Source organism: Arachis ipaensis, chromosome B9, assembly GCF_059453495.1.
Source record: "Arachis ipaensis isolate K30076 ecotype BB chromosome B9, ASM5945349v1, whole genome shotgun sequence".
In the NCBI taxonomy this organism is placed as follows: domain Eukaryota; kingdom Viridiplantae; phylum Streptophyta; class Magnoliopsida; order Fabales; family Fabaceae; genus Arachis; species Arachis ipaensis.
Window position 1 is genome coordinate 119,976,967 of NC_142444.1, and position 8,710 is coordinate 119,985,676.

The 8,710-nt window shown below is 36.7% G+C and overlaps 1 non-coding gene across 1 annotated transcript; it reads left to right on the forward strand.

Moving 5' to 3' along the window:
• The first annotated feature begins 548 nt into the window (after positions 1 to 548).
• On the forward strand, positions 549 to 656 carry LOC148546114 (small nucleolar RNA R71). The gene has a single exon (XR_015901270.1). It is a non-coding gene; the product is annotated as a small nucleolar RNA R71 (small nucleolar RNA).
• Positions 657 to 8,710: the final 8,054 nt, after the last annotated feature.

Here is an 8,710-nt window from a genome sequence, read left to right on the forward strand (position 1 = left end):
TTCTCTGTCTGTTGCTGAGTGGATGATGGAAAAGGCTTGCTATTGCTAAACCTGTTTCTTCCACCATTATTAAAGCCTTGTTGAGGCTTTTGTTGATCCTTCCATGAGAGATTTGGGTGATTTCTCCATGAGGGATTATAGGTGTTTCCATATGGTTCACCCATGTAATTCACCTCTGCTATTGCAGGGTTCTCAGGATCATAAGCTTCTTCTTCAGAAGATGCCTCTTGAGTACTGTTGGATGCAGCTTGCATTCCATTCAGACTCTGAGAAATCATATTGACTTGCTGAGTCAATATTTTATTCTGAGCCAATATGGCATTCAGAGTATCAATTTCAAGAACTCCCTTCTTCTGAGGCGTCCCATTACTCACAGGATTCCTCTCATAAGTGTACATGAACTGGTTATTAGCAACCATGTCAATGAGTTCTTGAGCTTCTGCAGGCGTTTTCTTTAGGTGAATGGATCCACCTGCAGAAGTATCCAATGACATCTTAGCTAATTCAGATAGACCATCATAGAATATATCCAGGATGGTCTATTCTGAAAGCATGTCAGAAGGACACTTTTTGGTCAGTTCCTTGTATCTCTCCCAAGCTTCATAGAGGGATTCACCTTCTTTCTGTCTGAAGGTTTGAACATCTACTCTAAGCTTACTCAGCTTTTGAAGAGGAAAAAACTTGGCTAAGAAAGCCTTGACCAGTTTATCCCAAGAGTTCAGGCTATCTTTAGGTTGAGAATCCAACCATATTCTAGCTCTGTCTCTCACAGCAAAAGGGAAAAGCATGAGCCTGTAGACTTCAGGATCTACTCCATTAGTCTTAACAGTATCACAGATCTGCAAAAATTCAGTTAAGAACTGAAAAGGATCTTCAGATGGAAGTCCATGGAACTTGCAATTCTGCTGCATCAGAGAAACTAATTGAGGTTTCAGCTCAAAATTGTTTGCTCGAATGGTGGGGATGGAGATGCTTCTTCCATGTAAATTGGAATTAGGTGCAGTAAAGTCACCAAGCATCCTCCTTGCATTATTATTATTTTCGGCTGCCATCTCCTCTTCCTGTTCGAAAATGTCTGAAAGGTGCTTGCTGGATTGTTGTAATTTAGCTTCTTTTAGTTTCCTCTTCAGAGTCCTTTCAGGTTCAAGGTCTGCTTCAACAAGAATGTTCTTGTCCTTGCTCCTGCTCATATGAAAAAGAGGGAACAGAAAAATAATAATAATAGGGATCCTTTTTACCCAGGTATAGAGGTTCCCCTGTGTGAGTAGAAAAAGAAAAGAATGTAATGTAAAGAAGAGAAGAGGAAAAACTCGAACACAGAGAGGGAGGTAGTGTTCGAATTTTTGGATGGGAGATAAGTGTTAGTAGATGAATAAATAAATAGAAGGAGATGAGAGAGAAGGATTTTCGAAAATTATTTTTGAAAAATGGTTAGTGATTTTCGAAAATTAAAAAAGAAATAAATTAAAATTGAATTTTGAAACAATTAGTTAATTAAAAAGAATTTTTGAAAAAGAGGGAGATATTTTCGAAAATTAGAGAGAGAGAGAGTTAGTTTGGTAGTTTTGAAAAAGATAAGAAACAAACAAAAAGTTAGTTAGTTAGTTGAAACAAATTTTGAAAATCAATTTTTGAGAAGATAAGAAGTTAGAAAAGATATTTTAAAATCAAATTTTTGAAAAAGATATGTTTTAAAAAGATATGATTAAAGAGATATGATTTTGAAAAAAGATAAAAAGATATTTTTGAAAAGATATGATTGAAATTAGTTTTGAAAAAGATTTGATTTTTAAAATCACAATTAATGACTTGATTCACAAGAAATCACAAGATATTATTCTAGAACTTAAAGTTTGAATCTTTCTTAACAAGTAAGTAACAAACTTGAAATTTTTTAATCAAAACATTAATTGTTGATGATATTTTCGAAAATTATGAGATAGAATGAAGAAAAATATTTTTGAAAAATATTTTTATAATTTTCGAAAATAAATAAGAAAAATGAAAAAGATTTGATTTTTGAAAAAGATTTTGAAAAATATAAGATTTTTAAATTGAAAATTTGATTTGACTCATAAAAGCAACTAGATTTTTAAAATTTTTTTGAAAAAGTCAATCAAATTTTCGAAATTTATGAGAGAAAAAAGGAAAGATATTTTTTTGATTTTTTGAATTTTTATGATGAGAGAGAAAAATACTAAAAATGTTCAATGCATGGAAATTTTAGATCAAAACAATGAATGCATGCAAGAATGCTATGAATGTCAAGATGAACACCAAGAACACTTTGAAGATCATGATGAACATCAAGAACATATTTTTGAAAATTTTTATATGCAAAGAAAACATGCAAGACACCAAACTTAGAAATCTTTCATGTTCAGACACTATGAATGCAAAAATGCACATGAAAAACAAGAAAAGATGCAAAACAATAAAATATGAAGATCAATCAAGAAGGTTTATCAAGAACAACTTGAAGATCATGATGAATGCAATGCATGAATGCAATTTTCGAAAAATGCAAGATGAGTATGCAATTGACACCAAACTTAAAAATTGACTCAAGACTCAAACAAGAAACATGAAATATTTTTTTTATTTTTATGATTTTCTAATTTTTTTGGATTTTTTGAAAATTATTTATGAAAAAGAAAAATAAGGATTCTAAAAAATTTTTTTAATATGATTTCCAGGAATCTTGCACTCTTAGTCTAAAGCTCCAATCTGAGGGTTAAACATGGCTTAATAGCCAGTCAGCTTTAGGATGTAAATCAGGTGGATCTGGAACAGCAGCAGGTGGATTAGCAACAACTAGCTTGCTCTTGATAATGTTGGGTTGGAAGCCCAGTCCAAATGAATTTAGACATGGCTTTACAGCCAGTCAGGCTTCAACATGCTTCATGAAACACTAGAATTCATTCTTAAAAATTTAGAATAATTTTCGAAAACAGATGAGAAATTTTTTTGAAAGATTTTTGAAAAATTTTGAAAAATTTTTGGAAATAAAACAAAAAGAAAATTACCTAATCTGAGCAACAAGATGAACCGTCAGTTGTCCAAACTCGAACAATCCCCGGCAACGGCGCCAAAAACTTGGTGCACGAAATTGTGATCTCAGGCAACGGCGCCAAAAACTCTGTACGCGCGTCTTAATAAATCGTTTTTCATTCACAACTTCGATACAACTAACCAGCAAGTGCACTGGGTTGTCCAAGTAATAAACCTTACGTGAGTAAGGGTCGATCCCACGGAGATTGTTGGTATGAAGCAAGCTATGGTCATCTTGTAGATCTCAGTCAGGCAGATATCAAATGGTTATGGAGTTTTCGAAAATAATAATAAATAAACAGATAATAAAGATAGAAATACTTATGTATATCATTGGTGAGAATTTCAGATAAACGTATAGAGATGCTTTCGTCCCTCTGAACTTCTGCTTTCCTGCTGTCTTCATCCAATCAGTCTTACTCCTTTCCATGGCTGGCTTTATGTAAGGATATCACCATTGTCAATGGCTACTTTTCATCCTCTCTGTGAAAATGGTCCGATGCGCTGTCACTGCATGGCTAATCATCTGGAGGCATCACCGTGGTCAATGGCTGCATCCTATCCTCTTGTGAAAATGGTCCAAATGCTCTGTCACAGCACGGCTAATCATCTGAGGTTCTCGATCATACTGGAATAGGATTAACCCTCCTTTTGCGTTTGTCACTACGCCCAGCACTCGCGAGTTTGAAGTTCGTCACAGTCATTCAATCCCAGAGTCCTACTCGGAATACCACAGACAAGGTTTAGACTTTCCGAACTCTCATGAATGCCGCCATCAATCTAGCTTATACCATGAAGATTCTGATTAAGAGATCCAAGAGATACGCATTCAATCGAAGGTAGAACGGAAGTGGTTGTCAGGCACGCGTTCATAGGGAATGATGATGATTGTCACGTTCATCACATTCATGTTGAAGTGCGAATGAATATCTTAGAAGCGAAATAAGTTAAATTGAATATAAAACAGTAGTACTTTGCATTAAATCATGAGGAACAGCAGAGCTCCACACCTTAATCTATGGAGTGTAGAAACTCTACCGTTAAAAATACATAAGTGGAAGGTTCAGGCATGGCCGAGAGGCCAGCCCCCAAAACGTGATCAATATGATTCAAAGATGAACTAAAAATCATAAAATGTCTAATACAATAGTAAAAAGTCCTATTTATACTAAACTAGTTACTAGGGTTTACAGAAGTAAGTAATTGATGCATAAATCCACTTCCGGGGCCCACTTGGTGTGTGCTTGGACTGAACTTTAGCTTTCCACGTGCAGAGGCTTCTTTTGGAGTTGAACGCCAAGTTGTAACGTGTTTTTGGCGTTCAACTCTGGTTCGTGACGTGTTTCTGGCGTTTAACTCCAGACTGCAGCGTAGAACTGGCGTTCAACGCCCTTTTGCATCATCTAAACTCGAGCAAAGTATAGACTATTATATATTTCTGGAAAGCTCTAGATGTCTACTTTCCAACGAAATTGGAAGCGCACCATTTTGAGTTCTTTAGCTCCAGAAAATTCACTTTGAGTGCAGGGAGGTCAGAATCCAACAGCATCAGCAGTCCTTCTTCAACCTCTGAATCTGATTTTTGCTCAAGTCCCTCAATTTCAGCCAGAAAATACCTGAAATCATAGAAAAACACACAAACTCATAGTAAAGTCCAGAAATGTGAATTTAACATAAAAACTAATGAAAACATCCCTAAAAGTAACTAGATCCTACTAAAAACATACTAAAAACAATGCCAAAAAGCATATAAATTATCCGCTCATCAGGTGATCTCTCTTTTTTTTATATATGCAATTATGCAGTATGCAATATGAAGTGCTAATGTAGATGCTATGAATACTTCCAGGTTCAATGAAAATAAAATAAAATAAAAACAAACAACATGAAATAAAATTGAAAAAGAAACTATCGTACTATGGTGGGTTGTCTCCCACCTAGCACTTTTAGTTAAAGTCCTTAAGTTGGACATTTGATGAGCTTCCTGTTATGGTGGCTTGTGCTTCAATTCATCCAGAAATCTCCACCAATGTTTGGAATATCAGCAGCCTCCGGGGTCCCAAACTAGGCATGTAAAGCTTTTGAGCAGCTTCAAACAGATTCTCAGGCTCCCGGGGTGACGAATGTCAGAATAGATTCTAGGATCCCAAACTTTGCTTTTAAATCCGCCTTTGTCTTGATCTATATTCTTCCATCCAGGCGGTTTAGAAATTGTATTCTCACCAAGATGACCAAATGTCTTCCGAGACCCATTCAATTGGACTTGATACCAATCCTTGCACTTCGAATTGAAGCGTGGAACCTTATTGAATCTTGCACACCAGCTCTGAGTACGAGCCATTTCCCTCTTACTCTTAAAGCCGCAGAGAGCTCTAAGCTGGCCATCTGTTTCAAGCAAACCATATTCAAGTGGAAAAGTATAGATAAAGGTTAAATATTGTACCCACTTGAAGCTTGTATTAGGTGGTACTGGCCTTGGGATACGTGTTTCCAGTGGTTCTGTAAGCTCTACTCCCTTGTATTCTTCTGTGAATTCCTCCACTTCTTTGCAAAATTCTTCAACTGCAATTGCGTCTTGATCAAAGTCTTCTATGTCTTCCTCGTTACTCAAGTCATAAGCTGGAGGTTGAGAGAAATCTACTTCGACATCATCTTCGTATTCACTTGGATAAAGTTCTTTAGGCTCAAGGAGTTCAGTTGCAGATGCAAGTTCATGACTAGGAGAGGTTGATTCATGATCATCACTGCTTAAGAAATCAATTTCTTGGTCTGTTCCGTCCAATTTTTCACAAGGTATATGCTTTGGAGGTTGTGCACTATCCTCCTTGGCATCAAATTCGAACTTCTCGACGGAATCCTTTACAGTTCTCGATTCCCATGGACGTTCATCATCTCCTAAATCTTCAACCACTTCTTCCTCTATAATTATTATGGCTTCCTCCACTTGCTCCAATACAAAGCCATGCTCCTCATTGTCCATCGAAGTTTCTAGTGTCTCCTTCATGCTACACTCTTCTTTTGATTCTCCACATGTAGCCATGGGAGTACTCTGAGTGCTCAGATGTTGGGAAGCTAATTTCTTTACCACCTCGGTTAAGGCAGTAGTGAGTTCCACTACGTCCCTTTGCATCTTCGCTTGCCCTTGAAGAAGAACACGAAGTTTGTCATCCATTGGAGGTTGGAATGGATATGAGGGTTCATTGGTTGGGAGGGTTCATAATAAGAATGTGGTGGTTCTTGGGAGTAATTGGATTGGAATTATGGTGCATAAGGGTCATATGGTGGTGAATGGTGAAAAGGAACTTGTGAGTGGGGTGGTTCAAAGCTATGTTGACAGGGTAGTTCATAAGCACAAGGTGGAACTCGTTGGTAACTACAACGGGATCCACCGTATCTATTTCCTTGGCATGCATTGTAGAATGGTCGTCGTCTGTGATACTGTGGAGGGTGTTGTTGCCTAAAGGGTTGATCAAGTCCTCGTGGCTATATCCATCCTTGACTGCTCTGACCTTGATGCATCCCTTCAACAATATTAGAACCAAACTCAAAGCGAGAGGGGTGAGAACTCATGGTAGCTAATAAGAATTAAAAATAAAAACAGAAACAAATAAACAAGCAGAAAAAAAATATTTACAATAACCAATAATAAGACACACGTTTGCAATTCCCCGGCAACGGTGCCATTTTGACGATCTGATTTTCCTATCGGTAAAGAAATTCACAAATATATTATCGCGTTGCACGTATAGCTTCTAAACCAACAGAAAATCCTTTCGTACAAATGTTTTGGTTGTCACAAGTAACAAAACCCAAATAAATTTATAAACCGAAGTATTCAAATGACGGGTCGTCTTCCCAAGGAATTGCAGGGAGGTGTTCTTACTATTAGCTATGGAAAAGGTAGAATTTTGGGTTTTTAAAATAAAGAACAAGTAATTTAAATGGCAGGGAAAATAAATTAATAATTAATAAAACTCTTGGCAAGGTTCGAAAATTTGGAAGTCCTATCCTAGTTATCCTTATCGATGGTGATGAGAATTTGAGTTTTAATCCCACTTAGTTAACCTTTACCAGGAAAAAGGAAAGTCAAGTGGACTAATTAGTTTGTTCCTCAAGTCCTAATCAATTCCTAAGAAAGGACTAGAGTTAGTGGGATTCAATTCAATTAGCAAAAATAACAATTCTCAATTATGTTGAGTTTGATAACTCAAGAGTCTCCAATTAATCAATTAAAGCCAAGAATATAAAAAGGCTAAAGATAAATCTGAAATAGCTCAATTGCATTAATAAAAGAAAATCAATCTAAATATAAAGAGTTCATGAGCCAAATTGGTAACATAAGTCAGATACGAATAAAAGCACTAGAATAAATAAAAATATAAAAGGAATATTGAACCTGAGAGGAAGTTGAAATCCTAAATCCTTTAAGAGGAATCCTAATCCTAAAACCTAAGAGAGATGAGAGAACCTCTCTCTCTAAAAACTACATCTAATCCTAAAAATTATGAATGTCTGATCTCTCCTTTTGATTCCTCCATTCTCTGGCTTATATTTTGTGTTTCTGGATTCAGAATTGGGCCGAAAAGGGTCTAGAAATTGCTGGGGGTGTTTTCTGCAGATTCTCCACGTAACGTCTGTCACGCGTCCGCGTGGATCACGCGGTCGCATCATCTGGAGTTCTGCTCTTCCACGCGGTCGCGTTGGTCACGCGTACGCGTAATTTGCGTTCTGCTCAACGCACGCGTCCGCGTCAGTCACGCGTTCGCGTCGCTGCCTTTTCGCGCTAGGCACGCGGCTGCGTCGTCCATGCGTTCGCGTCGCTGTCTTTTTCTTCAAGACTCCATTTTTGTACTTTCCTTCCATTTTTTAATGTTTCCTTTCTGTCCTCTAAGCTATTCCTGCCTTAGGAGATCTGAAAAATGTTTAACACACAAATCACAGCATCGAATGGTAATAAAGGGTAATTAAAATTAATATTTTTAAAGCATAGGAAACACGTTTTTCACATATATCACATAATAAGGAAGGAAAAGTGAAACCATGCAATTTACATGAATAAGTGGGTGAGGGATTAAATAAATCACTTGAATTGGGCACAAAATACATCATAAAATATGGGTTTATCACATATAGTGGTAAGTATTTCCGCCTGTCACGCGGACGACCCGGGTTCGATCCCCGGCAACGGCGCCATTTTGACGATCCGGTTTTCCTATCGGTAAAGAAGTTCACAAATATATTATCGCGTTGCAAGTATAGCTTCTAAACCAACAGAAAATCTTTTCGTACAAACGTTTTGGTTGTCACAAGTAACAAAACCCAAATAAATTTATAAACCGAAGTATTCAAACCTCGGGTCGTCTTCTCAAGTAATTGCAGGGAGGTGTTCTTATTATTAGCTATGGAAAAGATAGAATTTTGGGTTTTTAAAATAAAGAACAAGTAATTTAAATGGCAGGGAAAATAAATTAATAATTAATAAAACTCTTGGCAAGGTTCGAAAATTCGGAAGTCCTATCCTAGTTATCCTTATCGATGGTGATGAGAATTTGAGTTTTAATCCCACTTAGTTAACCTTTACTAGAACAAAGGAAAGTCAAGTGGACTAATTAGTTTGATCCTCAAGTCCTAATCAATTCCTAAGAAAGGACTAGAGTTA